This window comes from Lithobates pipiens, unplaced genomic scaffold, assembly GCF_037356315.1.
Source record: "Lithobates pipiens isolate NorthernLeopardFrog02 unplaced genomic scaffold, aLitPip1_a1.2 Scaffold_22, whole genome shotgun sequence".
NCBI lineage: Eukaryota > Metazoa > Chordata > Amphibia > Anura > Ranidae > Lithobates > Lithobates pipiens.
The window spans coordinates 135,640,632-135,661,715 of NW_027507784.1; the positions used below are offsets into that span (position 1 = coordinate 135,640,632).

The 21,084-nt window shown below is 53.6% G+C and overlaps 67 non-coding genes across 67 annotated transcripts; all 67 read right to left on the reverse strand.

Annotated features, from left to right (window-relative positions):
• Positions 1–118: 118 nt before the first annotated feature.
• TRNAC-GCA (transfer RNA cysteine (anticodon GCA)) lies at positions 119–190 on the reverse strand. Its single transcript has one exon. It is a non-coding gene; the product is annotated as a tRNA-Cys (tRNA).
• A 128-nt stretch (positions 191–318) lies between these two features.
• On the reverse strand, positions 319–390 carry TRNAC-GCA (transfer RNA cysteine (anticodon GCA)). The gene has a single exon. It is a non-coding gene; the product is annotated as a tRNA-Cys (tRNA).
• A 128-nt stretch (positions 391–518) lies between these two features.
• TRNAC-GCA (transfer RNA cysteine (anticodon GCA)) lies at positions 519–590 on the reverse strand. The gene has a single exon. It is a non-coding gene; the product is annotated as a tRNA-Cys (tRNA).
• A 128-nt stretch (positions 591–718) lies between these two features.
• On the reverse strand, positions 719–790 carry TRNAC-GCA (transfer RNA cysteine (anticodon GCA)). The gene has a single exon. It is a non-coding gene; the product is annotated as a tRNA-Cys (tRNA).
• A 123-nt stretch (positions 791–913) lies between these two features.
• TRNAC-GCA (transfer RNA cysteine (anticodon GCA)) lies at positions 914–985 on the reverse strand. Its single transcript has one exon. It is a non-coding gene; the product is annotated as a tRNA-Cys (tRNA).
• A 128-nt stretch (positions 986–1,113) lies between these two features.
• On the reverse strand, positions 1,114–1,185 carry TRNAC-GCA (transfer RNA cysteine (anticodon GCA)). The gene has a single exon. It is a non-coding gene; the product is annotated as a tRNA-Cys (tRNA).
• A 129-nt stretch (positions 1,186–1,314) lies between these two features.
• On the reverse strand, positions 1,315–1,386 carry TRNAC-GCA (transfer RNA cysteine (anticodon GCA)). Its single transcript has one exon. It is a non-coding gene; the product is annotated as a tRNA-Cys (tRNA).
• Positions 1,387–1,513: 127 nt separating this feature from the next.
• Positions 1,514–1,585, reverse strand: TRNAC-GCA (transfer RNA cysteine (anticodon GCA)). Its single transcript has one exon. It is a non-coding gene; the product is annotated as a tRNA-Cys (tRNA).
• A 128-nt stretch (positions 1,586–1,713) lies between these two features.
• TRNAC-GCA (transfer RNA cysteine (anticodon GCA)) lies at positions 1,714–1,785 on the reverse strand. The gene has a single exon. It is a non-coding gene; the product is annotated as a tRNA-Cys (tRNA).
• Positions 1,786–1,912: 127 nt separating this feature from the next.
• TRNAC-GCA (transfer RNA cysteine (anticodon GCA)) lies at positions 1,913–1,984 on the reverse strand. Its single transcript has one exon. It is a non-coding gene; the product is annotated as a tRNA-Cys (tRNA).
• Positions 1,985–2,112: 128 nt separating this feature from the next.
• TRNAC-GCA (transfer RNA cysteine (anticodon GCA)) lies at positions 2,113–2,184 on the reverse strand. The gene has a single exon. It is a non-coding gene; the product is annotated as a tRNA-Cys (tRNA).
• A 128-nt stretch (positions 2,185–2,312) lies between these two features.
• Positions 2,313–2,384, reverse strand: TRNAC-GCA (transfer RNA cysteine (anticodon GCA)). The gene has a single exon. It is a non-coding gene; the product is annotated as a tRNA-Cys (tRNA).
• Positions 2,385–2,511: 127 nt separating this feature from the next.
• TRNAC-GCA (transfer RNA cysteine (anticodon GCA)) lies at positions 2,512–2,583 on the reverse strand. Its single transcript has one exon. It is a non-coding gene; the product is annotated as a tRNA-Cys (tRNA).
• A 120-nt stretch (positions 2,584–2,703) lies between these two features.
• On the reverse strand, positions 2,704–2,775 carry TRNAC-GCA (transfer RNA cysteine (anticodon GCA)). Its single transcript has one exon. It is a non-coding gene; the product is annotated as a tRNA-Cys (tRNA).
• Positions 2,776–2,897: 122 nt separating this feature from the next.
• Positions 2,898–2,969, reverse strand: TRNAC-GCA (transfer RNA cysteine (anticodon GCA)). The gene has a single exon. It is a non-coding gene; the product is annotated as a tRNA-Cys (tRNA).
• Positions 2,970–3,096: 127 nt separating this feature from the next.
• TRNAC-GCA (transfer RNA cysteine (anticodon GCA)) lies at positions 3,097–3,168 on the reverse strand. Its single transcript has one exon. It is a non-coding gene; the product is annotated as a tRNA-Cys (tRNA).
• Positions 3,169–3,295: 127 nt separating this feature from the next.
• On the reverse strand, positions 3,296–3,367 carry TRNAC-GCA (transfer RNA cysteine (anticodon GCA)). The gene has a single exon. It is a non-coding gene; the product is annotated as a tRNA-Cys (tRNA).
• Positions 3,368–3,495: 128 nt separating this feature from the next.
• Positions 3,496–3,567, reverse strand: TRNAC-GCA (transfer RNA cysteine (anticodon GCA)). Its single transcript has one exon. It is a non-coding gene; the product is annotated as a tRNA-Cys (tRNA).
• A 129-nt stretch (positions 3,568–3,696) lies between these two features.
• Positions 3,697–3,768, reverse strand: TRNAC-GCA (transfer RNA cysteine (anticodon GCA)). Its single transcript has one exon. It is a non-coding gene; the product is annotated as a tRNA-Cys (tRNA).
• A 127-nt stretch (positions 3,769–3,895) lies between these two features.
• TRNAC-GCA (transfer RNA cysteine (anticodon GCA)) lies at positions 3,896–3,967 on the reverse strand. The gene has a single exon. It is a non-coding gene; the product is annotated as a tRNA-Cys (tRNA).
• Positions 3,968–4,095: 128 nt separating this feature from the next.
• TRNAC-GCA (transfer RNA cysteine (anticodon GCA)) lies at positions 4,096–4,167 on the reverse strand. Its single transcript has one exon. It is a non-coding gene; the product is annotated as a tRNA-Cys (tRNA).
• A 509-nt stretch (positions 4,168–4,676) lies between these two features.
• TRNAC-GCA (transfer RNA cysteine (anticodon GCA)) lies at positions 4,677–4,748 on the reverse strand. The gene has a single exon. It is a non-coding gene; the product is annotated as a tRNA-Cys (tRNA).
• Positions 4,749–4,873: 125 nt separating this feature from the next.
• Positions 4,874–4,945, reverse strand: TRNAC-GCA (transfer RNA cysteine (anticodon GCA)). The gene has a single exon. It is a non-coding gene; the product is annotated as a tRNA-Cys (tRNA).
• A 124-nt stretch (positions 4,946–5,069) lies between these two features.
• TRNAC-GCA (transfer RNA cysteine (anticodon GCA)) lies at positions 5,070–5,141 on the reverse strand. Its single transcript has one exon. It is a non-coding gene; the product is annotated as a tRNA-Cys (tRNA).
• A 119-nt stretch (positions 5,142–5,260) lies between these two features.
• On the reverse strand, positions 5,261–5,332 carry TRNAC-GCA (transfer RNA cysteine (anticodon GCA)). The gene has a single exon. It is a non-coding gene; the product is annotated as a tRNA-Cys (tRNA).
• A 126-nt stretch (positions 5,333–5,458) lies between these two features.
• TRNAC-GCA (transfer RNA cysteine (anticodon GCA)) lies at positions 5,459–5,530 on the reverse strand. The gene has a single exon. It is a non-coding gene; the product is annotated as a tRNA-Cys (tRNA).
• Positions 5,531–5,655: 125 nt separating this feature from the next.
• TRNAC-GCA (transfer RNA cysteine (anticodon GCA)) lies at positions 5,656–5,727 on the reverse strand. The gene has a single exon. It is a non-coding gene; the product is annotated as a tRNA-Cys (tRNA).
• A 124-nt stretch (positions 5,728–5,851) lies between these two features.
• TRNAC-GCA (transfer RNA cysteine (anticodon GCA)) lies at positions 5,852–5,923 on the reverse strand. Its single transcript has one exon. It is a non-coding gene; the product is annotated as a tRNA-Cys (tRNA).
• Positions 5,924–6,042: 119 nt separating this feature from the next.
• On the reverse strand, positions 6,043–6,114 carry TRNAC-GCA (transfer RNA cysteine (anticodon GCA)). Its single transcript has one exon. It is a non-coding gene; the product is annotated as a tRNA-Cys (tRNA).
• A 124-nt stretch (positions 6,115–6,238) lies between these two features.
• On the reverse strand, positions 6,239–6,310 carry TRNAC-GCA (transfer RNA cysteine (anticodon GCA)). Its single transcript has one exon. It is a non-coding gene; the product is annotated as a tRNA-Cys (tRNA).
• A 126-nt stretch (positions 6,311–6,436) lies between these two features.
• Positions 6,437–6,508, reverse strand: TRNAC-GCA (transfer RNA cysteine (anticodon GCA)). Its single transcript has one exon. It is a non-coding gene; the product is annotated as a tRNA-Cys (tRNA).
• Positions 6,509–6,625: 117 nt separating this feature from the next.
• Positions 6,626–6,697, reverse strand: TRNAC-GCA (transfer RNA cysteine (anticodon GCA)). The gene has a single exon. It is a non-coding gene; the product is annotated as a tRNA-Cys (tRNA).
• Positions 6,698–6,810: 113 nt separating this feature from the next.
• On the reverse strand, positions 6,811–6,882 carry TRNAC-GCA (transfer RNA cysteine (anticodon GCA)). The gene has a single exon. It is a non-coding gene; the product is annotated as a tRNA-Cys (tRNA).
• Positions 6,883–6,998: 116 nt separating this feature from the next.
• TRNAC-GCA (transfer RNA cysteine (anticodon GCA)) lies at positions 6,999–7,070 on the reverse strand. The gene has a single exon. It is a non-coding gene; the product is annotated as a tRNA-Cys (tRNA).
• A 514-nt stretch (positions 7,071–7,584) lies between these two features.
• TRNAC-GCA (transfer RNA cysteine (anticodon GCA)) lies at positions 7,585–7,656 on the reverse strand. The gene has a single exon. It is a non-coding gene; the product is annotated as a tRNA-Cys (tRNA).
• Positions 7,657–7,978: 322 nt separating this feature from the next.
• TRNAC-GCA (transfer RNA cysteine (anticodon GCA)) lies at positions 7,979–8,050 on the reverse strand. Its single transcript has one exon. It is a non-coding gene; the product is annotated as a tRNA-Cys (tRNA).
• A 686-nt stretch (positions 8,051–8,736) lies between these two features.
• Positions 8,737–8,808, reverse strand: TRNAC-GCA (transfer RNA cysteine (anticodon GCA)). Its single transcript has one exon. It is a non-coding gene; the product is annotated as a tRNA-Cys (tRNA).
• Positions 8,809–8,926: 118 nt separating this feature from the next.
• Positions 8,927–8,998, reverse strand: TRNAC-GCA (transfer RNA cysteine (anticodon GCA)). The gene has a single exon. It is a non-coding gene; the product is annotated as a tRNA-Cys (tRNA).
• Positions 8,999–9,117: 119 nt separating this feature from the next.
• On the reverse strand, positions 9,118–9,189 carry TRNAC-GCA (transfer RNA cysteine (anticodon GCA)). Its single transcript has one exon. It is a non-coding gene; the product is annotated as a tRNA-Cys (tRNA).
• Positions 9,190–9,308: 119 nt separating this feature from the next.
• On the reverse strand, positions 9,309–9,380 carry TRNAC-GCA (transfer RNA cysteine (anticodon GCA)). The gene has a single exon. It is a non-coding gene; the product is annotated as a tRNA-Cys (tRNA).
• A 119-nt stretch (positions 9,381–9,499) lies between these two features.
• TRNAC-GCA (transfer RNA cysteine (anticodon GCA)) lies at positions 9,500–9,571 on the reverse strand. Its single transcript has one exon. It is a non-coding gene; the product is annotated as a tRNA-Cys (tRNA).
• A 122-nt stretch (positions 9,572–9,693) lies between these two features.
• TRNAC-GCA (transfer RNA cysteine (anticodon GCA)) lies at positions 9,694–9,765 on the reverse strand. Its single transcript has one exon. It is a non-coding gene; the product is annotated as a tRNA-Cys (tRNA).
• A 122-nt stretch (positions 9,766–9,887) lies between these two features.
• Positions 9,888–9,959, reverse strand: TRNAC-GCA (transfer RNA cysteine (anticodon GCA)). Its single transcript has one exon. It is a non-coding gene; the product is annotated as a tRNA-Cys (tRNA).
• A 120-nt stretch (positions 9,960–10,079) lies between these two features.
• Positions 10,080–10,151, reverse strand: TRNAC-GCA (transfer RNA cysteine (anticodon GCA)). The gene has a single exon. It is a non-coding gene; the product is annotated as a tRNA-Cys (tRNA).
• A 122-nt stretch (positions 10,152–10,273) lies between these two features.
• TRNAC-ACA (transfer RNA cysteine (anticodon ACA)) lies at positions 10,274–10,345 on the reverse strand. Its single transcript has one exon. It is a non-coding gene; the product is annotated as a tRNA-Cys (tRNA).
• Positions 10,346–10,467: 122 nt separating this feature from the next.
• Positions 10,468–10,539, reverse strand: TRNAC-GCA (transfer RNA cysteine (anticodon GCA)). Its single transcript has one exon. It is a non-coding gene; the product is annotated as a tRNA-Cys (tRNA).
• A 693-nt stretch (positions 10,540–11,232) lies between these two features.
• TRNAC-GCA (transfer RNA cysteine (anticodon GCA)) lies at positions 11,233–11,304 on the reverse strand. Its single transcript has one exon. It is a non-coding gene; the product is annotated as a tRNA-Cys (tRNA).
• Positions 11,305–11,619: 315 nt separating this feature from the next.
• TRNAC-GCA (transfer RNA cysteine (anticodon GCA)) lies at positions 11,620–11,691 on the reverse strand. Its single transcript has one exon. It is a non-coding gene; the product is annotated as a tRNA-Cys (tRNA).
• A 127-nt stretch (positions 11,692–11,818) lies between these two features.
• TRNAC-GCA (transfer RNA cysteine (anticodon GCA)) lies at positions 11,819–11,890 on the reverse strand. Its single transcript has one exon. It is a non-coding gene; the product is annotated as a tRNA-Cys (tRNA).
• A 716-nt stretch (positions 11,891–12,606) lies between these two features.
• Positions 12,607–12,678, reverse strand: TRNAC-GCA (transfer RNA cysteine (anticodon GCA)). Its single transcript has one exon. It is a non-coding gene; the product is annotated as a tRNA-Cys (tRNA).
• A 510-nt stretch (positions 12,679–13,188) lies between these two features.
• On the reverse strand, positions 13,189–13,260 carry TRNAC-GCA (transfer RNA cysteine (anticodon GCA)). Its single transcript has one exon. It is a non-coding gene; the product is annotated as a tRNA-Cys (tRNA).
• A 501-nt stretch (positions 13,261–13,761) lies between these two features.
• On the reverse strand, positions 13,762–13,833 carry TRNAC-GCA (transfer RNA cysteine (anticodon GCA)). The gene has a single exon. It is a non-coding gene; the product is annotated as a tRNA-Cys (tRNA).
• Positions 13,834–13,960: 127 nt separating this feature from the next.
• Positions 13,961–14,032, reverse strand: TRNAC-GCA (transfer RNA cysteine (anticodon GCA)). The gene has a single exon. It is a non-coding gene; the product is annotated as a tRNA-Cys (tRNA).
• Positions 14,033–14,533: 501 nt separating this feature from the next.
• On the reverse strand, positions 14,534–14,605 carry TRNAC-GCA (transfer RNA cysteine (anticodon GCA)). Its single transcript has one exon. It is a non-coding gene; the product is annotated as a tRNA-Cys (tRNA).
• Positions 14,606–15,324: 719 nt separating this feature from the next.
• Positions 15,325–15,396, reverse strand: TRNAC-GCA (transfer RNA cysteine (anticodon GCA)). The gene has a single exon. It is a non-coding gene; the product is annotated as a tRNA-Cys (tRNA).
• A 127-nt stretch (positions 15,397–15,523) lies between these two features.
• On the reverse strand, positions 15,524–15,595 carry TRNAC-GCA (transfer RNA cysteine (anticodon GCA)). Its single transcript has one exon. It is a non-coding gene; the product is annotated as a tRNA-Cys (tRNA).
• A 717-nt stretch (positions 15,596–16,312) lies between these two features.
• On the reverse strand, positions 16,313–16,384 carry TRNAC-GCA (transfer RNA cysteine (anticodon GCA)). The gene has a single exon. It is a non-coding gene; the product is annotated as a tRNA-Cys (tRNA).
• A 510-nt stretch (positions 16,385–16,894) lies between these two features.
• TRNAC-GCA (transfer RNA cysteine (anticodon GCA)) lies at positions 16,895–16,966 on the reverse strand. Its single transcript has one exon. It is a non-coding gene; the product is annotated as a tRNA-Cys (tRNA).
• A 500-nt stretch (positions 16,967–17,466) lies between these two features.
• On the reverse strand, positions 17,467–17,538 carry TRNAC-GCA (transfer RNA cysteine (anticodon GCA)). Its single transcript has one exon. It is a non-coding gene; the product is annotated as a tRNA-Cys (tRNA).
• Positions 17,539–17,665: 127 nt separating this feature from the next.
• TRNAC-GCA (transfer RNA cysteine (anticodon GCA)) lies at positions 17,666–17,737 on the reverse strand. Its single transcript has one exon. It is a non-coding gene; the product is annotated as a tRNA-Cys (tRNA).
• Positions 17,738–18,238: 501 nt separating this feature from the next.
• Positions 18,239–18,310, reverse strand: TRNAC-GCA (transfer RNA cysteine (anticodon GCA)). Its single transcript has one exon. It is a non-coding gene; the product is annotated as a tRNA-Cys (tRNA).
• A 520-nt stretch (positions 18,311–18,830) lies between these two features.
• Positions 18,831–18,902, reverse strand: TRNAC-GCA (transfer RNA cysteine (anticodon GCA)). The gene has a single exon. It is a non-coding gene; the product is annotated as a tRNA-Cys (tRNA).
• A 500-nt stretch (positions 18,903–19,402) lies between these two features.
• TRNAC-GCA (transfer RNA cysteine (anticodon GCA)) lies at positions 19,403–19,474 on the reverse strand. Its single transcript has one exon. It is a non-coding gene; the product is annotated as a tRNA-Cys (tRNA).
• Positions 19,475–19,791: 317 nt separating this feature from the next.
• On the reverse strand, positions 19,792–19,863 carry TRNAC-GCA (transfer RNA cysteine (anticodon GCA)). Its single transcript has one exon. It is a non-coding gene; the product is annotated as a tRNA-Cys (tRNA).
• Positions 19,864–19,985: 122 nt separating this feature from the next.
• On the reverse strand, positions 19,986–20,057 carry TRNAC-ACA (transfer RNA cysteine (anticodon ACA)). The gene has a single exon. It is a non-coding gene; the product is annotated as a tRNA-Cys (tRNA).
• A 498-nt stretch (positions 20,058–20,555) lies between these two features.
• Positions 20,556–20,627, reverse strand: TRNAC-GCA (transfer RNA cysteine (anticodon GCA)). The gene has a single exon. It is a non-coding gene; the product is annotated as a tRNA-Cys (tRNA).
• Positions 20,628–20,942: 315 nt separating this feature from the next.
• Positions 20,943–21,014, reverse strand: TRNAC-ACA (transfer RNA cysteine (anticodon ACA)). Its single transcript has one exon. It is a non-coding gene; the product is annotated as a tRNA-Cys (tRNA).
• Positions 21,015–21,084: the final 70 nt, after the last annotated feature.

The following is a 21,084-nucleotide window of genomic DNA, read 5'->3' on the forward strand; positions in this document are numbered from 1 at the left end:
CCTCGGTGTTTGAATTTTTTGTTTTTTTTGTTTTTTTTTGTGCTAAACCGGCTCGACGGCATCGGTAAAGACACTCGCCGGCTCTCCCTTTTTCGGCGCGACTGCGGGCAAAACGCCGAGGGGGCACCCGGATTTGAACCGAGGACCTCTCGATCTGCAGTCGAATGCTCTGCCACTGAGCTATACCCCCCTTGCCTTGTCCTCGGTGTTTGAATTTTTTGTTTTTTTTGTTTTTTTTTGTGCTAAACCGGCTCGACGGCATCGGTAAAGACACTCGCCGGCTCTCCCTTTTTCGGCGCGACTGCGGGCAAAACGCCGAGGGGGCACCCGGATTTGAACCGAGGACCTCTCGATCTGCAGTCGAATGCTCTGCCACTGAGCTATACCCCCCTTGCCTTGTCCTCGGTGTTTGAATTTTTTGTTTTTTTTGTTTTTTTTTGTGCTAAACCGGCTCGACGGCATCGGTAAAGACACTCGCCGGCTCTCCCTTTTTCGGCGCGACTGCGGGCAAAACGCCGAGGGGGCACCCGGATTTGAACCGAGGACCTCTCGATCTGCAGTCGAATGCTCTGCCACTGAGCTATACCCCCCTTGCCTTGTCCTCGGTGTTTGAATTTTTTGTTTTTTTTGTTTTTTTTTGTGCTAAACCGGCTCGACGGCATCGGTAAAGACACTCGCCGGCTCTCCCTTTTTCGGCGCGACTGCGGGCAAAACGCCGAGGGGGCACCCGGATTTGAACCGAGGACCTCTCGATCTGCAGTCGAATGCTCTGCCACTGAGCTATACCCCCCTTGCCTTGTCCTCGGTGTTTGAATTTTTTGTTTTTTTTTTTTTGTGCTAAACCGGCTCGACGGCATCGGTAAAGACACTCGCCGGCTCTCCCTTTTTCGGCGCGACTGCGGGCAAAACGCCGAGGGGGCACCCGGATTTGAACCGAGGACCTCTCGATCTGCAGTCGAATGCTCTGCCACTGAGCTATACCCCCCTTGCCTTGTCCTCGGTGTTTGAATTTTTTGTTTTTTTTGTTTTTTTTTGTGCTAAACCGGCTCGACGGCATCGGTAAAGACACTCGCCGGCTCTCCCTTTTTCGGCGCGACTGCGGGCAAAACGCCGAGGGGGCACCCGGATTTGAACCGAGGACCTCTCGATCTGCAGTCGAATGCTCTGCCACTGAGCTATACCCCCCTTGCCTTGTCCTCGGTGTTTGAATTTTTTGTTTTTTTTTGTTTTTTTTTGTGCTAAACCGGCTCGACGGCATCGGTAAAGACACTCGCCGGCTCTCCCTTTTTCGGCGCGACTGCGGGCAAAACGCCGAGGGGGCACCCGGATTTGAACCGAGGACCTCTCGATCTGCAGTCGAATGCTCTGCCACTGAGCTATACCCCCCTTGCCTTGTCCTCGGTGTTTGAATTTTTTTTTTTTTTGTTTTTTTTTGTGCTAAACCGGCTCGACGGCATCGGTAAAGACACTCGCCGGCTCTCCCTTTTTCGGCGCGACTGCGGGCAAAACGCCGAGGGGGCACCCGGATTTGAACCGAGGACCTCTCGATCTGCAGTCGAATGCTCTGCCACTGAGCTATACCCCCCTTGCCTTGTCCTCGGTGTTTGAATTTTTTTTTTTTTTTGTTTTTTTTTGTGCTAAACCGGCTCGACGGCATCGGTAAAGACACTCGCCGGCTCTCCCTTTTTCGGCGCGACTGCGGGCAAAACGCCGAGGGGGCACCCGGATTTGAACCGAGGACCTCTCGATCTGCAGTCGAATGCTCTGCCACTGAGCTATACCCCCCTTGCCTTGTCCTCGGTGTTTGAATTTTTTTTTTTTTTGTTTTTTTTTGTGCTAAACCGGCTCGACGGCATCGGTAAAGACACTCGCCGGCTCTCCCTTTTTCGGCGCGACTGCGGGCAAAACGCCGAGGGGGCACCCGGATTTGAACCGAGGACCTCTCGATCTGCAGTCGAATGCTCTGCCACTGAGCTATACCCCCCTTGCCTTGTCCTCGGTGTTTGAATTTTTTTTTTTTTTTGTTTTTTTTTGTGCTAAACCGGCTCGACGGCATCGGTAAAGACACTCGCCGGCTCTCCCTTTTTCGGCGCGACTGCGGGCAAAACGCCGAGGGGGCACCCGGATTTGAACCGAGGACCTCTCGATCTGCAGTCGAATGCTCTGCCACTGAGCTATACCCCCCTTGCCTTGTCCTCGGTGTTTGAATTTTTTTTTTTTTTTGTTTTTTTTTGTGCTAAACCGGCTCGACGGCATCGGTAAAGACACTCGCCGGCTCTCCCTTTTTCGGCGCGACTGCGGGCAAAACGCCGAGGGGGCACCCGGATTTGAACCGAGGACCTCTCGATCTGCAGTCGAATGCTCTGCCACTGAGCTATACCCCCCTTGCCTTGTCCTCGGTGTTTGAATTTTTTTTTTTTTTGTTTTTTTTTGTGCTAAACCGGCTCGACGGCATCGGTAAAGACACTCGCCGGCTCTCCCTTTTTCGGCGCGACTGCGGGCAAAACGCCGAGGGGGCACCCGGATTTGAACCGAGGACCTCTCGATCTGCAGTCGAATGCTCTGCCACTGAGCTATACCCCCCTTGCCTTGTCCTCGGTGTTTGAATTTTTTTTTTTTTTTTTGTGCTAAACCGACTCGACGGGATCGGTAAAGACACTCGCCGGCTCTCCCTTTTTCGGCGCGACTGCGGGCAAAACGCTGAGGGGGCACCCGGATTTGAACCGAGGACCTCTCGATCTGCAGTCGAATGCTCTGCCACTGAGCTATACCCCCCTTGCCTTGTCCTCGGTGTTTGAATTTATTTATTTTTTTTTTTGTGCTAAACCGGCTCGACGGCATCGGTAAAGACACTCGCCGGCTCTCCCTTTTTCGGCGCGACTGCGGGCAAAACGCCGAGGGGGCACCCGGATTTGAACCGAGGACCTCTCGATCTGCAGTCGAATGCTCTGCCACTGAGCTATACCCCCCTTGCCTTGTCCTCGGTGTTTGAATTTTTTTTTTTTTTGTTTTTTTTTGTGCTAAACCGGCTCGACGGCATCGGTAAAGACACTCGCCGGCTCTCCCTTTTTCGGCGCGACTGCGGGCAAAACGCCGAGGGGGCACCCGGATTTGAACCGAGGACCTCTCGATCTGCAGTCGAATGCTCTGCCACTGAGCTATACCCCCCTTGCCTTGTCCTCGGTGTTTGAATTTTTTTTTTTTTTGTTTTTTTTTGTGCTAAACCGGCTCGACGGCATCGGTAAAGACACTCGCCGGCTCTCCCTTTTTCGGCGCGACTGCGGGCAAAACGCCGAGGGGGCACCCGGATTTGAACCGAGGACCTCTCGATCTGCAGTCGAATGCTCTGCCACTGAGCTATACCCCCCTTGCCTTGTCCTCGGTGTTTGAATTTTTTTTTTTTTTTGTTTTTTTTTGTGCTAAACCGGCTCGACGGCATCGGTAAAGACACTCGCCGGCTCTCCCTTTTTCGGCGCGACTGCGGGCAAAACGCCGAGGGGGCACCCGGATTTGAACCGAGGACCTCTCGATCTGCAGTCGAATGCTCTGCCACTGAGCTATACCCCCCTTGCCTTGTCCTCGGTGTTTGAATTTTTTTTTTTTTTTTGTTTTTTTTTGTGCTAAACCGGCTCGACGGCATCGGTAAAGACACTCGCCGGCTCTCCCTTTTTCGGCGCGACTGCGGGCAAAACGCCGAGGGGGCACCCGGATTTGAACCGAGGACCTCTCGATCTGCAGTCGAATGCTCTGCCACTGAGCTATACCCCCCTTGCCTTGTCCTCGGTGTTTGAATTTTTTTTTTTTTTGTTTTTTTTTGTGCTAAACCGGCTCGACGGCATCGGTAAAGACACTCGCCGGCTCTCCCTTTTTCGGCGCGACTGCGGGCAAAACGCCGAGGGGGCACCCGGATTTGAACCGAGGACCTCTCGATCTGCAGTCGAATGCTCTGCCACTGAGCTATACCCCCCTTGCCTTGTCCTCGGTGTTTGAATTTTTTTTTTTTTTTGTTTTTTTTTGTGCTAAACCGGCTCGACGGCATCGGTAAAGACACTCGCCGGCTCTCCCTTTTTCGGCGCGACTGCGGGCAAAACGCCGAGGGGGCACCCGGATTTGAACCGAGGACCTCTCGATCTGCAGTCGAATGCTCTGCCACTGAGCTATACCCCCCTTGCCTTGTCCTCGGTGTTTGAATTTTTTTTTTTTTTTGTTTTTTTTTGTGCTAAACCGGCTCGACGGCATCGGTAAAGACACTCGCCGGCTCTCCCTTTTTCGGCGCGACTGCGGGCAAAACGCCGAGGGGGCACCCGGATTTGAACCGAGGACCTCTCGATCTGCAGTCGAATGCTCTGCCACTGAGCTATACACCCCTTGCCTTGTCCTCGGTGTTTGAATTTTTTTTTTTTTTGTGCTAAACCGGCTCGACGGCATCGGTAAAGACACTCGCCGGCTCTCCCTTTTTCGGCGCGACTGCGGGCAAAACGCTGAGGGGGGCACCCGGATTTGAACCGAGGACCTCTCGATCTGCAGTCGAATGCTCTGCCACTGAGCTATACACCCCTTGCCTTGTCCTCGGTGTTTGAATTTTTTTTTTTTTTTTGTGCTAAACCGGCTCGACGGCATCGGTAAAGACACTCGCCGGCTCTCCCTTTTTCGGCGCGACTGCGGGCAAAACGCTGAGGGGGCACCCGGATTTGAACCGAGGACCTCTCGATCTGCAGTCGAATGCTCTGCCACTGAGCTATACCCCCCTTGCCTTGTCCTCGGTGTTTGAATTTTTTTTTTTTTTTTTTTTTTGTGCTAAACCGGCTCGACGGCATCGGTAAAGACACTCGCCGGCTCTCCCTTTTTCGGCGCGACTGCGGGCAAAACGCTGAGGGGGCACCCGGATTTGAACCGAGGACCTCTCGATCTGCAGTCGAATGCTCTGCCACTGAGCTATACCCCCCTTGCCTTGTCCTCGGTGTTTGAATTTTTTTTTTTTTTTTTTTTTGTGCTAAACCGGCTCGACGGCATCGGTAAAGACACTCGCCGGCTCTCCCTTTTTCGGCGCGACTGCGGGCAAAACGCTGAGGGGGCACCCGGATTTGAACCGAGGACCTCTCGATCTGCAGTCGAATGCTCTGCCACTGAGCTATACCCCCCTTGCCTTGTCCTCGGTGTTTGAATTTTTTTTTTTTTTTTGTGCTAAACCGGCTCGACGGCATCGGTAAAGACACTCGCCGGCTCTCCCTTTTTCGGCGCGACTGCGGGCAAAACGCTGAGGGGGCACCCGGATTTGAACCGAGGACCTCTCGATCTGCAGTCGAATGCTCTGCCACTGAGCTATACCCCCCTTGCCTTGTCCTCGGTGTTTGAATGTTTTTTTTTTTTTTTTTTTTTGTGCTAAACCGGCTCGACGGCATCGGTAAAGACACTCGCCGGCTCTCCCTTTTTCGGCGCGACTGCGGGCAAAACGCTGAGGGGGCACCCGGATTTGAACCGAGGACCTCTCGATCTGCAGTCGAATGCTCTGCCACTGAGCTATACCCCCCTTGCCTTGTCCTCGGTGTTTGAATTTTTTTTTTTTTTTTTTTTTTGTGCTAAACCGGCTCGACGGCATCGGTAAAGACACTCGCCGGCTCTCCCTTTTTCGGCGCGACTGCGGGCAAAACGCTGAGGGGGCACCCGGATTTGAACCGAGGACCTCTCGATCTGCAGTCGAATGCTCTGCCACTGAGCTATACCCCCCTTGCCTTGTCCTCGGTGTTTGAATTTTTTTTTTTTTTTTTTTTTGTGCTAAACCGGCTCGACGGCATCGGTAAAGACACTCGCCGGCTCTCCCTTTTTCGGCGCGACTGCGGGCAAAACGCTGAGGGGGCACCCGGATTTGAACCGAGGACCTCTCGATCTGCAGTCGAATGCTCTGCCACTGAGCTATACCCCCCTTGCCTTGTCCTCGGTGTTTGAATTTTTTTTTTTTTTTTTTGCTAAACCGGCTCGACGGCATCGGTAAAGACACTCGCCGGCTCTCCCTTTTTCGGCGCGACTGCGGGCAAAACGCTGAGGGGGCACCCGGATTTGAACCGAGGACCTCTCGATCTGCAGTCGAATGCTCTGCCACTGAGCTATACCCCCTTGCCTTGTCCTCGGTGTTTGAATTTTTTTTTTTTTTTTTTTTTTGTGCTAAACCGGCTCGACGGCATCGGTAAAGACACTCGCCGGCTCTCCCTTTTTCGGCGCGACTGCGGGCAAAACGCTGAGGGGGCACCCGGATTTGAACCGAGGACCTCTCGATCTGCAGTCGAATGCTCTGCCACTGAGCTATACCCCCCTTGCCTTGTCCTCGGTGTTTGAATTTTTTTTTTTTTTTTTTTTTTTGTGCTAAACCGGCTCGACGGCATCGGTAAAGACACTCGCCGGCTCTCCCTTTTTCGGCGCGACTGCGGGCAAAACGCTGAGGGGGCACCCGGATTTGAACCGAGGACCTCTCGATCTGCAGTCGAATGCTCTGCCACTGAGCTATACCCCCCTTGCCTTGTCCTCGGTGTTTGAATTTTTTTTTTTTTTGTGCTAAACCGGCTCGACGGCATCGGTAAAGACACTCGCCGGCTCTCCCTTTTTCGGCGCGACTGCGGGCAAAACGCTGAGGGGGCACCCGGATTTGAACCGAGGACCTCTCGATCTGCAGTCGAATGCTCTGCCACTGAGCTATACCCCCCTTGCCTTGTCCTCGGTGTTTGAATATTTTTTTTTTGCTAAACCGGCTCGACGGCATCGGTAAAGACACTCGCCGGCTCTCCCTTTTTCGGCGCGACTGCGGGCAAAACGCTTAGGGGGCACCCGGATTTGAACCGAGGACCTCTCGATCTGCAGTCGAATGCTCTGCCACTGAGCTATACCCCCCTTGCCTTGTCCTCGGTGTTTGAATTTTTTTTTTTTTGTGCTAAACCGGCTCGACGGCATCGGTAAAGACACTCGCCGGCTCTCCCTTTTTCGGCACGACTGCGGGCAAAGCGCTGAGGGGGCACCCGGATTTGAACCGAGGACCTCTCGATCTGCAGTCGAATGCTCTGCCACTGAGCTATACCCCCCTTGCCTTGTCCTCGGTGTTTGAATTTTTTTTTTTTTTTTTTGTGCTAAACCGGCTCGACGGCATCGGTAAAGACACTCGCCGGCTCTCCCTTTTTCGGCGCGACTGCGGGCAAAACGCTGAGGGGGGCACCCGGATTTGAACCGAGGACCTCTCGATCTGCAGTCGAATGCTCTGCCACTGAGCTATACCCCCCTTGCCTTGTCCTCGGTGTTTGAATTTTTATTTTTTTTTTTATTTTTTTAGTGCTAAACCGGCTCGACGGCATCGGTAAAGACACTCGCCGGCTCTCCCTTTTTCGGCGCGACTGCGGGCAAAACGCTGAGGGGGAACCCGGATTTGAACCGAGGACCTCTCGATCTGCAGTCGAATGCTCTGCCACTGAGCTATACCCCCCTTGCCTTGTCCTCGGTGTTTGAATTTTTATTTTTTTTTTGTGCTAAACCGGCTCGACGGCATCGGTAAAGACACTCGCCGGCTCTCCCTTTTTCGGCGCGACTGCGGGCAAAACGCTGAGGGGGCACCCGGATTTGAACCGAGGACCTCTCGATCTGCAGTCGAATGCTCTGCCACTGAGCTATACCCCCCTTGCCTTGTCCTCGGTGTTTGAATTTTTTTTTTTTTTTTTTTGCTAAACCGACTCGACGGGATCGGTAAAGACACTCGCCGGCTCTCCCTTTTTCGGCGCGACTGCGGGCAAAACGCTGAGGGGGGCACCCGGATTTGAACCGAGGACCTCTCGATCTGCAGTCGAATGCTCTGCCACTGAGCTATACCCCCCTTGCCTTGTCCTCGGTGTTTGAATTTTTTTATTTTTTTTATTTTTTTTTGTGCTAAACCGACTCGACGGGATCGGTAAAGACACTCGCCGGCTCTCCCTTTTTCGGCGCGACTGCGGGCAAAACGCTGAGGGGGCACCCGGATTTGAACCGAGGACCTCTCGATCTGCAGTCGAATGCTCTGCCACTGAGCTATACCCCCCTTGCCTTGTCCTCGGTGTTTGAATTTTTTTTTTTTTTTTTTTTTGTGCTAAACCGGCTCGATGGCATCGGTAAAGACACTCGCCGGCTCTCCCTTTTTCGGCGCGACTGTGGGCAAAACGCTGAGGGGGCACCCGGATTTGAACCGAGGACCTCTCGATCTGCAGTCGAATGCTCTGCCACTGAGCTATACCCACCTTGCCTTGTCCTCGGTGTTTGAATTTTTTTTTTTTGTGCTAAACCGGCTCGACGGCATCTGTAAAGACACTCGCCGGCTCTCCCTTTTTCGGCGCGACTGCGGGCAAAACGCTGAGGGGGCACCCGGATTTGAACCGAGGAACTCTCGATCTGCAGTCGAATGCTCTGCCACTGAGCTATACCCCCCTTGCCTTGTCCTCGGTGTTTGAATTTTTTTTTTGTGCTAAACCGGCTCGACGGCATCGGTAAAGACACTCGCCGGCTCTCCCTTTTTCGGCGCGACTGCGGGCAAAACGCTGAGGGGGCACCCGGATTTGAACCCAGGACCTCTCGATCTGCAGTCGAATGCTCTGCCACTGAACTATACCCCCCTTGCCTTGTCCTGGGTGTTTGAATTTTTTTTTTTTTTTGTGCTAAACCGGCTCGACGGCATCGGTAAAGACACTCGCCGGCTCTCCCTTTTTCGGCGCGACTGCGGGCAAAACGCTGAGGGGGCACCCGGATTTGAACCGAGGACCTCTCGATCTGCAGTCGAATGCTCTGCCACTGAGCTATACCCCCCTTGCCTTGTCCTCGGTGTTTGAATTTTTTTTTTTTTTTGTGCTAAACCGGCTCGACGGCATCGGTAAAGACACTCGCCGGCTCTCCCTTTTTCGGCGCGACTGCGGGCAAAACGCTGAGGGGGCACCCGGATTTGAACCGAGGACCTCTCGATCTGCAGTCGAATGCTCTGCCACTGAGCTATACCCCCCTTGCCTTGTCCTCGGTGTTTGAATTTTTTATTTTTTTTTGTGCTAAACCGGCTCGACGGCATCGGTAAAGACACTCGCCGGCTCTCCCTTTTTCGGCGCGACTGCGGGCAAAACGCTGAGGGGGCACCCGGATTTGAACCGAGGACCTCTCGATCTGCAGTCGAATGCTCTGCCACTGAGCTATACCCCCCTTGCCTTGTCCTCGGTGTTTGAATTTTTTATTTTTTTTTGTGCTAAACCGGCTCGACGGCATCGGTAAAGACACTCGCCGGCTCTCCCTTTTTCGGCGCGACTGCGGGCAAAACGCTGAGGGGGCACCCGGATTTGAACCGAGGACCTCTCGATCTGCAGTCGAATGCTCTGCCACTGAGCTATACCCCCCTTGCCTTGTCCTCGGTGTTTGAATTTTTTTTTTTTTTTTGTGCTAAACCGACTCGACGGGATCGGTAAAGACACTCGCCGGCTCTCCCTTTTTCGGCGCGACTGCGGGCAAAACGCTGAGGGGGCACCCGGATTTGAACCGAGGACCTCTCGATCTGCAGTCGAATGCTCTGCCACTGAGCTATACCCCCCTTGCCTTGTCCTCGGTGTTTGAATTTATTTATTTTTTTTTTTGTGCTAAACCGGCTCGACGGCATCGGTAAAGACACTCGCCGGCTCTCCCTTTTTCGGCGCGACTGCGGGCAAAACGCTGAGGGGGCACCCGGATTTGAACCGAGGACCTCTCGATCTGCAGTCGAATGCTCTGCCACTGAGCTATACCCCCCTTGCCTTGTCCTCGGTGTTTGAATTTATTTTTTTTTTTTTTTGTGCTAAACCGGCTCGACGGCATCGGTAAAGACACTCGCCGGCTCTCCCTTTTTCGGCGCGACTGCGGGCAAAACGCTGAGGGGGCACCCGGATTTGAACCGAGGACCTCTCGATCTGCAGTCGAATGCTCTGCCACTGAGCTATACCCCCCTTGCCTTGTCCTCGGTGTTTGAATTTTTTTTTTTTTTTTTGTGCTAAACCGGCTCGACAGCATCGGTAAAGACACTCGCCGGCTCTCCCTTTTTCGGCGCGACTGCGGGCAAAACGCTGAGGGGGCACCCGGATTTGAACCGAGGACCTCTCGATCTGCAGTCGAATGCTCTGCCACTGAGCTATACCCCCCTTGCCTTGTCCTCGGTGTTTGAATTTTTTTTTTTTTTTTTTTGTGCTAAACCGGCTCGACGGCATCGGTAAAGACACTCGCCGGCTCTCCCTTTTTCGGCGTGACTGCGGGCAAAACGCTGAGGGGGCACCCGGATTTGAACCGAGGACCTCTCGATCTGTAGTCGAATGCTCTGCCACTGAGCTATACCCCCCTTGCCTTGTCCTCGGTGTTTGAATTTTTTTTTTTTTTTTTTTGTGCTAAACCGGCTCGACGGCATCGGTAAAGACACTCGCCGGCTCTCCCTTTTTCGGCGCGACTGCGGGCAAAACGCTGAGGGGGCACCCGGATTTGAACCGAGGACCTCTCGATCTGCAGTCGAATGCTCTGCCACTGAGCTATACCCCCCTTGCCTTGTCCTCGGTGTTTGAATTTTTTATTTTTTTTTTTTTGTGCTAAACCGGCTCGACGGCATCGGTAAAGACACTCGCCGGCTCTCCCTTTTTCGGCGCGACTGTGGGCAAAACGCTGAGGGGGCACCCGGATTTGAACCGAGGACCTCTCGATCTGCAGTCGAATGCTCTGCCACTGAGCTATACCCACCTTGCCTTGTCCTCGGTGTTTGAATTTTTTTTTTTTGTGCTAAACCGGCTCGACGGCATCTGTAAAGACACTCGCCGGCTCTCCCTTTTTCGGCGCGACTGCGGGCAAAACGCTGAGGGGGCACCCGGATTTGAACCGAGGACCTCTCGAGCTGCAGTCGAATGCTCTGCCACTGAGCTATACCCCCCTTGCCTTGTCCTCGGTGTTTGAATTTTTTTTTTTTTTTTTGTGCTAAACCGGCTCGACGGCATCGGTAAAGACACTCGCCGGCTCTCCCTTTTTCGGCGCGACTGCAGGCAAAACGCTGAGGGGGCACCCGGATTTGAACCCAGGACCTCTCGATCTGCAGTCGAATGCTCTGCCACTGAACTATACCCCCCTTGCCTTGTTCTCTGTGTTTGAATTTTTTTTTTTTTTTTGTGCTAAACCGGCTCGACGGCATCGGTAAAGACACTCGCCGGCTCTCCCTTTTTCGGCGCGACTGCGGGCAAAACGCTGAGGGGGCACCCGGATTTGAACCGAGGACCTCTCGATCTGCAGTCGAATGCTCTGCCACTGAGCTATACCCCCCTTGCCTTGTCCTCGGTGTTTGAATTTTTTTTTTTTGTTTTTTTTTTGTGCTAAACCGGCTCGATGGCATCGGTAAAGACACTCGCCGGCTCTCCCTTTTTCGGCGCGACTGCGGGCAAAACGCTGAGGGGGCACCCGGATTTGAACCGAGGACCTCTCGATCTGCAGTCGAATGCTCTGCCACTGAGCTATACCCACCTTGCCTTGTCCTCGGTGTTTGAATTTTTTTTTTTTTTGTGCTAAACCGGCTCGACGGCATCTGTAAAGACACTCGCCGGCTCTCCCTTTTTCGGCGCGACTGCGGGCAAAACGCTGAGGGGGCACCCGGATTTGAACCGAGGACCTCTCGATCTGCAGTCGAATGCTCTGCCACTGAGCTATACCCCCCTTGCCTTGTCCTCGGTGTTTGAATTTTTTTTTTATTTTTTATTTTTTGTGCTAAACCGGCTCGACGGCATCGGTAAAGACACTCGCCGGCTCTCCCTTTTTCGGCGCGACTGCGGGCAAAACGCTGAGGGGGCACCCGGATTTGAACCGAGGACCTCTCGATCTGCAGTCGAATGCTCTGCCACTGAGCTATACCCCCCTTGCCTTAACCTCGGTGTTTGAATTTTTTTTTTTTTTTTGTGCTAAACCGGCTCGACGGCATCGGTAAAGACACTCGCCGGCTCTCCCTTTTTCGGCGCGACTGCGGGCAAAACGCTGAGGGGGCACCCGGATTTGAACCGAGGACCTCTCGATCTGCAGTCGAAAGCTCTGCCACTGAGCTATACCCCCCTTGCCCTGTCCTCGGTGTTTGAATTTTTTTTTTTTTTTTTGTGCTAAACCGGCTCGACGGCATCGGTAAAGACACTCGCCGGCTCTCCCTTTTTCGGCGCGACTGCGGGCAAGGCGCTGAGGGGGCACCCGGAGTTGAACCGAGGACCTCTCGATCTGCAGTCGAATGCTCTGCCACTGAGCTATACCCCCCTTGCCTTGTCCTCGGTGTTTGAATTATTTTTTTTTTTTTTTTGTGCTAAACCGGCTCGACGGCATCGGTAAAGACACTCGCCGGCTCTCCCTTTTTCGGCGCGACTGCGGGCAAAACGCTGAGGGGGCACCCGGATTTGAACCGAGGACCTCTCGATCTGCAGTCGAATGCTCTGCCACTGAGCTATACCCCTCTGCCACTGAGCTATACCCCCCTTGCCTTGTCCTCGGTGTTTGAATTTTTTTTTTTTTTTGTGCTAAACCGGCTCGACGGCATCGGTAAAGACACTCGCCGGCTCTCCCTTTTTCGGCGCGACTGCGGGCAAAACGCTGAGGGGGCACCCGGATTTGAACCGAGGACCTCTCGATCTGCAGTCGAATGCTCTGCCACTGAGCTATACCCCCCTTGCCTTGTCCTCGGTGTTTGAATTTTTTTTTTTTTTTTTTGTGCTAAACCGGCTCGATGGCATCGGTAAAGACACTCGCCGGCTCTCCCTTTTTCGGCGCGACTGTGGGCAAAACGCTGAGGGGGCACCCGGATTTGAACCCAGGACCTCTCGATCTGCAGTTGAATGCTCTGCCACTGAGCTATACCCCCCTTGCCTTGTCCTCGGTGTTTGAATTTTTTTTTTTTTTGTTTTTTTTTTGTGCTAAACCGGCTCGATGGCATCGGTAAAGACACTCGCCGGCTCTCCCTTTTTCGGCGCGACTGCGGGCAAAACGCTGAGGGGGCACCCGGATTTGAACCGAGGACCTCTCGATCTGCAGTCGAATGCTCTGCCACTGAGCTATACCCACCTTGCCTTGTCCTCGGTGTTTGAATTTTTTTTTTTTTTGTGCTAAACCGGCTCGACGGCATCTGTAAAGACACTCGCCGGCTCTCCCTTTTTCGGCGCGACTGCGGGCAAAACGCTGAGGGGGCACCCGGATTTGAACCGAGGACCTCTCGATCTGCAGTCGAATGCTCTGCCACTGAGCTATACCCCCCTTGCCTTGTCCTCGGTGTTTGAATATTTTTTTTTTTTTTTTTGTGCTAAACCGGCTCGACGGCATCGGTAAAGACACTCGCCGGCTCTCCCTTTTTCGGCGCGACTGCGGGCAAAACGCTGAGGGGGCACCCGGATTTGAACCGAGGACCTCTCGATCTGCAGTCGAATGCTCTGCCACTGAACTATACCCCCCTTGCCTTGTTCTCTGTGTTTGAATTTTTTTTTTTTTTTGTGCTAAACCGGCTCGACGGCATCGGTAAAGACACTCGCCGGCTCTCCCTTTTTCGGCGCGACTGCGGGCAAAACGCTGAGGGGGCACCCGGATTTGAACCGAGGACCTCTCGATCTGCAGTCGAATGCTCTGCCACTGAGCTATACCCACCTTGCCTTGTCCTCGGTGTTTGAATTTTTTTTTTTTTTGTGCTAAACCGGCTCGACGGCATCTGTAAAGACACTCGCCGGCTCTCCCTTTTTCGGCGCGACTGCGGGCAAAACGCTGAGGGGGCACCCGGATTTGAACCGAGGACCTCTCGATCTGCAGTCGAATGCTCTGCCACTGAGCTATACCCCCCTTGCCTTGTCCTCGGTGTTTGAATTTTTTTTTTATTTTTTATTTTTTGTGCTAAACCGGCTCGACGGCATCGGTAAAGACACTCGCCGGCTCTCCCTTTTTCGGCGCGACTGCGGGCAAAACGCTGAGGGGGCACCCGGATTTGAACCGAGGACCTCTCGATCTGCAGTCGAATGCTCTGCCACTGAGCTATACCCCCCTTGCCTTAACCTCGGTGTTTGAATTTTTTTTTTTTTTTTGTGCTAAACCGGCTCGACGGCATCGGTAAAGACACTCGCCGGCTCTCCCTTTTTCGGCGCGACTGCGGGCAAAACGCTGAGGGGGCACCCGGATTTGAACCGAGGACCTCTCGATCTGCAGTCGAAAGCTCTGCCACTGAGCTATACCCCCCTTGCCCTGTCCTCGGTGTTTGAATTTTTTTTTTTTTTTTGTGCTAAACCGGCTCGACGGCATCGGTAAAGACACTCGCCGGCTCTCCCTTTTTCGGCGCGACTGCGGGCAAAACGCTGAGGGGGCACCCGGATTAGAATCGAGGACCTCTCGATCTGCAGTCGATTGCTCTGCCACTGAGCTATACCCCCCTTGCCTTGTCCTCGGTGTTTGAAATTTTTTTTTTTTTTTGTGCTAAACCGGCTCGACGGCATCGGTAAAGACACTCGCCGGCTCTCCCTTTTTCGGCGCGACTGCGGGCAAAACGCTGAGGGGGCACCCGGATTTGAACCGAGGACCTCTCGATCTGCAGTCGAATGCTCTGCCACTGAGCTATACCCCCTTGCCTTGTCCTCGGTGTTTGATTTTTTTTTTTTTTGTGCTAAACCGGCTCGACGGCATCGGTAAAGACACTCGCCGGCTCTCCCTTTTTCGGCGCGACTGCGGGCAAGGCGCTGAGGGGGCACCCGGAGTTGAACCGAGGACCTCTCGATCTGCAGTCGAATGCTCTGCCACTGAGCTATACCCCCCTTGCCTTGTCCTCGGTGTTTGAATTATTATTTTTTTTTTTTTGTGCTAAACCGGCTCGACGGCATCGGTAAAGACACTCGCCGGCTCTCCCTTTTTCGGCGCGACTGCGGGCAAAACGCTGAGGGGGCACCCGGATTTGAACCGAGGACCTCTCGATCTGCAGTCGAATGCTCTGCCACTGAGCTATACCCCTCTGCCACTGAGCTATACCCCCCTTGCCTTGTCCTCGGTGTTTGAATTTTTTTTTTTTTGTTTTTTTTTTGTGCTAAACCGGCTCGATGGCATCGGTAAAGACACTCGCCGGCTCTCCCTTTTTCGGCGCGACTGCGGGCAAAACGCTGAGGGGGCACCCGGATTTGAACCGAGGACCTCTCGATCTGCAGTCGAATGCTCTGCCACTGAGCTATACCCACCTTGCCTTGTCCTCGGTGTTTGAATTTTTTTTTTTTTTTGTGCTAAACCGGCTCGACGGCATCTGTAAAGACACTCGCCGGCTCTCCCTTTTTCGGCGCGACTGCGGGCAAAACGCTGAGGGGGCACCCGGATTTGAACCGAGGACCTCTCGATCTGCAGTCGAATGCTCTGCCACTGAGCTATACCCCCCTTGCCTTGTCCTCGGTGTTTGAATTTTTTTTTTATTTTTTATTTTTTGTGCTAAACCGGCTCGACGGCATCGGTAAAGACACTCGCCGGCTCTCCCTTTTTCGGCGCGACTGCGGGCAAAACGCTGAGGGGGCACCCGGATTTGAACCGAGGACCTCTCGATCTGCAGTCGAATGCTCTGCCACTGAGCTATACCCCCCTTGCCTTAACCTCGGTGTTTGAATTTTTTTTTTTTTTTTTGTGCTAAACCGGCTCGACGGCATCGGTAAAGACACTCGCCGGCTCTCCCTTTTTCGGCGCGACTGCGGGCAAAACGCTGAGGGGGCACCCGGATTTGAACCGAGGACCTCTCGATCTGCAGTCGAAAGCTCTGCCACTGAGCTATACCCCCCTTGCCCTGTCCTCGGTGTTTGAATTTTTTTTTTTTTTTTTGTGCTAAACCGGCTCGACGGCATCGGTAAAGACACTCGCCGGCTCTCCCTTTTTCGGCGCGACTGCGGGCAAGGCGCTGAGGGGGCACCCGGAGTTGAACCGAGGACCTCTCGATCTGCAGTCGAATGCTCTGCCACTGAGCTATACCCCCCTTGCCTTGTCCTCGGTGTTTGAATTATTTTTTTTTTTTTTTTGTGCTAAACCGGCTCGACGGCATCGGTAAAGACACTCGCCGGCTCTCCCTTTTTCGGCGCGACTGCGGGCAAAACGCTGAGGGGGCACCCGGATTTGAACCGAGGACCTCTCGATCTGCAGTCGAATGCTCTGCCACTGAGCTATACCCCTCTGCCACTGAGCTATACCCCCCTTGCCTTGTCCTCGGTGTTTGAATTTTTTTTTTTTTTTGTGCTAAACCGGCTCGACGGCATCGGTAAAGACACTCGCCGGCTCTCCCTTTTTCGGCGCGACTGCGGGCAAAACGCTGAGGGGGCACCCGGATTTGAACCGAGGACCTCTCGATCTGCAGTCGAATGCTCTGCCACTGAGCTATACCCCCCTTGCCTTGTCCTCGGTGTTTGAATTTTTTTTTTTTTTTTTTGTGCTAAACCGGCTCGATGGCATCGGTAAAGACACTCGCCGGCTCTCCCTTTTTCGGCGCGACTGTGGGCAAAACGCTGAGGGGGCACCCGGATTTGAACCCAGGACCTCTCGATCTGCAGTCGAATGCTCTGCCACTGAGCTATACCCCCCTTGCCTTGTCCTCGGTGTTTGAATTTTTTTTTTTTTTGTTTTTTTTTTGTGCTAAACCGGCTCGATGGCATCGGTAAAGACACTCGCCGGCTCTCCCTTTTTCGGCGCGACTGCGGGCAAAACGCTGAGGGGGCACCCGGATTTGAACCGAGGACCTCTCGATCTGCAGTCGAATGCTCTGCCACTGAGCTATACCCACCTTGCCTTGTCCTCGGTGTTTGAATTTTTTTTTTTTTTGTGCTAAACCGGCTCGACGGCATCTGTAAAGACACTCGCCGGCTCTCCCTTTTTCGGCGCGACTGCGGGCAAAACGCTGAGGGGGCACCCGGATTTGAACCGAGGACCTCTCGATCTGCAGTCGAATGCTCTGCCACTGAGCTATACCCCCCTTGCCTTGTCCTCGGTGTTTGAATATTTTTTTTTTTTTTTTGTGCTAAACCGGCTCGACGGCATCGGTAAAGACACTCGCCGGCTCTCCCTTTTTCGGCGCGACTGCGGGCAAAACGCTGAGGGGGCACCCGGATTTGAACCGAGGACCTCTCGATCTGCAGTCGAATGCTCTGCCACTGAACTATACCCCCCTTGCCTTGTTCTCTGTGTTTGAATTTTTTTTTTTTTTTGTGCTAAACCGGCTCGACGGCATCGGTAAAGACACTCGCCGGCTCTCCCTTTTTCGGCGCGACTGCGGGCAAAACGCTGAGGGGGCACCCGGATTTGAACCGAGGACCTCTCGATCTGCAGTCGAATGCTCTGCCACTGAGCTATACCCACCTTGCCTTGTCCTCGGTGTTTGAATTTTTTTTTTTTTTGTGCTAAACCGGCTCGACGGCATCTGTAAAGACACTCGCCGGCTCTCCCTTTTTCGGCGCGACTGCGGGCAAAACGCTGAGGGGGCACCCGGATTTGAACCGAGGACCTCTCGATCTGCAGTCGAATGCTCTGCCACTGAGCTATACCCCCCTTGCCTTGTCCTCGGTGTTTGAATTTTTTTTTTATTTTTTATTTTTTGTGCTAAACCGGCTCGACGGCATCGGTAAAGACACTCGCCGGCTCTCCCTTTTTCGGCGCGACTGCGGGCAAAACGCTGAGGGGGCACCCGGATTTGAACCGAGGACCTCTCGATCTGCAGTCGAATGCTCTGCCACTGAGCTATACCCCCCTTGCCTTAACCTCGGTGTTTGAATTTTTTTTTTTTTTTTGTGCTAAACCGGCTCGACGGCATCGGTAAAGACACTCGCCGGCTCTCCCTTTTTCGGCGCGACTGCGGGCAAAACGCTGAGGGGGCACCCGGATTTGAACCGAGGACCTCTCGATCTGCAGTCGAAAGCTCTGCCACTGAGCTATACCCCCCTTGCCCTGTCCTCGGTGTTTGAATTTTTTTTTTTTTTTTTGTGCTAAACCGGCTCGACGGCATCGGTAAAGACACTCGCCGGCTCTCCCTTTTTCGGCGCGACTGCGGGCAAAACGCTGAGGGGGCACCCGGATTAGAATCGAGGACCTCTCGATCTGCAGTCGATTGCTCTGCCACTGAGCTATACCCCCCTTGCCTTGTCCTCGGTGTTTGAAATTTTTTTTTTTTTTGTGCTAAACCGGCTCGACGGCATCGGTAAAGACACTCGCCGGCTCTCCCTTTTTCGGCGCGACTGCGGGCAAAACGCTGAGGGGGCACCCGGATTTGAACCGAGGACCTCTCGATCTGCAGTCGAATGCTCTGCCACTGAGCTATACCCCCTTGCCTTGTCCTCGGTGTTTGATTTTTTTTTTTTTTGTGCTAAACCGGCTCGACGGCATCGGTAAAGACACTCGCCGGCTCTCCCTTTTTCGGCGCGACTGCGGGCAAGGCGCTGAGGGGGCACCCGGAGTTGAACCGAGGACCTCTCGATCTGCAGTCGAATGCTCTGCCACTGAGCTATACCCCCCTTGCCTTGTCCTCGGTGTTTGAATTATTATTTTTTTTTTTTTGTGCTAAACCGGCTCGACGGCATCGGTAAAGACACTCGCCGGCTCTCCCTTTTTCGGCGCGACTGCGGGCAAAACGCTGAGGGGGCACCCGGATTTGAACCGAGGACCTCTCGATCTGCAGTCGAATGCTCTGCCACTGAGCTATACCCCTCTGCCACTGAGCTATACCCCCCTTGCCTTGTCCTCGGTGTTTGAATTTTTATTTTTTTTTGTGCTAAACCGGCTCGACGGCATCGGTAAAGACACTCGCCGGCTCTCCCTTTTTCGGCGCGACTGCGGGCAAAACGCTGAGGGGGCACCCGGATTTGAACCGAGGACCTCTCGATCTGCAGTCGAATGCTCTGCCACTGAGCTATACCCCCCTTGCCTTGTCCTCGGTGTTTGAATTTTTTTTTTTTTTTTTTGTGCTAAACCGGCTCGATGGCATCGGTAAAGACACTCGCCGGCTCTCCCTTTTTCGGCGCGACTGTGGGCAAAACGCTGAGGGGGCACCCGGATTTGAACCGAGGACCTCTCGATCTGCAGTCGAATGCTCTGCCACTGAGCTATACCCACCTTGCCTTGTCCTCAGTGTTTGAATTTTTTTTTTTTTGTGCTAAACCGGCTCGACGGCATCTGTAAAGACACTCGCCGGCTCTCCCTTTTTCGGCGCGACTGCGGGCAAAACGCTGAGGGGGCACCCGGATTTGAACCCAGGACCTCTCGATCTGCAGTCGAATGCTCTGCCACTGAACTATACCCCCCTTGCCTTGTCCTCGGTGTTTGAATTTTTTTTTTTTTTTTGTGCTAAACCGGCTCGACGGCATCGGTAAAGACACTCGCCGGCTCTCCCTTTTTCGGCGCGACTGCGGGCAAAACGCTGAGGGGGCACCCGGATTTGAACCGAGGACCTCTCGATCTGCAGTCGAATGCTCTGCCACTGAGCTATACCCCCCTTGCCTTGTCCTCGGTGTTTGAATTTTTTTTTTTTTTGTTTTTTTTTTGTGCTAAACCGGCTCGATGGCATCGGTAAAGACACTCGCCGGCTCTCCCTTTTTCGGCGCGACTGCGGGCAAAACGCTGAGGGGGCACCCGGATTTGAACCGAGGACCTCTCGATCTGCAGTCGAATGCTCTGCCACTGAGCTATACCCACCTTGCCTTGTCCTCGGTGTTTGAATTTTTTTTTTTTTTGTGCTAAACCGGCTCGACGGCATCTGTAAAGACACTCGCCGGCTCTCCCTTTTTCGGCGCGACTGCGGGCAAAACGCTGAGGGGGCACCCGGATTTGAACCGAGGACCTCTCGATCTGCAGTCGAATGCTCTGCCACTGAGCTATACCCCCCTTGCCTTGTCCTCGGTGTTTGAATTTTTTTTTTTTTTTTTTTGTGCTAAACCGGCTCGACGGCATCGGTAAAGACACTCGCCGGCTCTCCCTTTTTCGGCACGACTGCGGGCAAAACGCTGAGGGGGCACCCGGATTTGAACCGAGGACCTCTCGATCTGTAGTCGAATGCTCTGCCACTGAGCTATACCCCCCTTGCCTTGTCCTCGGTGTTTGAATTTTTTTTTTTTTTTTTTGTGCTAAACCGGCTCGACGGCATCGGTAAAGACACTCGCCGGCTCTCCCTTTTTCGGCGCGACTGCGGGCAAAACGCTGAGGGGGCACCCGGATTTGAACCGAGGACCTCTCGATCTGCAGTCGAATGCTCTGCCACTGAGCTATACCCACCTTGCCTTGTCCTCAGTGTTTGAATTTTTTTTTTTGTGCTAAACCGGCTCGACGGCATCTGTAAAGACACTCGCCGGCTCTCCCTTTTTCGGCGCGACTGCGGGCAAAACGCTGAGGGGGCACCCGGATTTGAACCCAGGACCTCTCGATCTGCAGTCGAATGCTCTGCCACTGAACTATACCCCCCTTGCCTTGTCCTCGGTGTTTGAATTTTTTTTTTTTTTTTGTGCTAAACCGGCTCGACGGCATCGGTAAAGACACTCGCCGGCTCTCCCTTTTTCGGCGCGACTGCGGGCAAAACGCTGAGGGGGCACCCGGATTTGAACCGAGGACCTCTCGATCTGCAGTCGAATGCTCTGCCACTGAGCTATACCCCCCTTGCCTTGTCCTCGGTGTTTGAATTTTTTTTTTTTTGTTTTTTTTTTGTGCTAAACCGGCTCGATGGCATCGGTAAAGACACTCGCCGGCTCTCCCTTTTTCGGCGCGACTGCGGGCAAAACGCTGAGGGGGCACCCGGATTTGAACCGAGGACCTCTCGATCTGCAGTCGAATGCTCTGCCACTGAGCTATACCCACCTTGCCTTGTCCTCGGTGTTTGAATTTTTTTTTTTTTGTGCTAAACCGGCTCGACGGCATCGGTAAAGACACTCGCCGGCTCTCCCTTTTTCGGCGCGACTGCGGGCAAAACGCTGAGGGGGCACCCGGATTTGAACCGAGGACCTCTCGATCTGTAGTCGAATGCTCTGCCACTGAGCTATACCCCCTTGCCTTGTCCTCGGTGTTTGAATTTTTTTTTTTTTTTTTTGTGCTAAACCGGCTCGACGGCATCGGTAA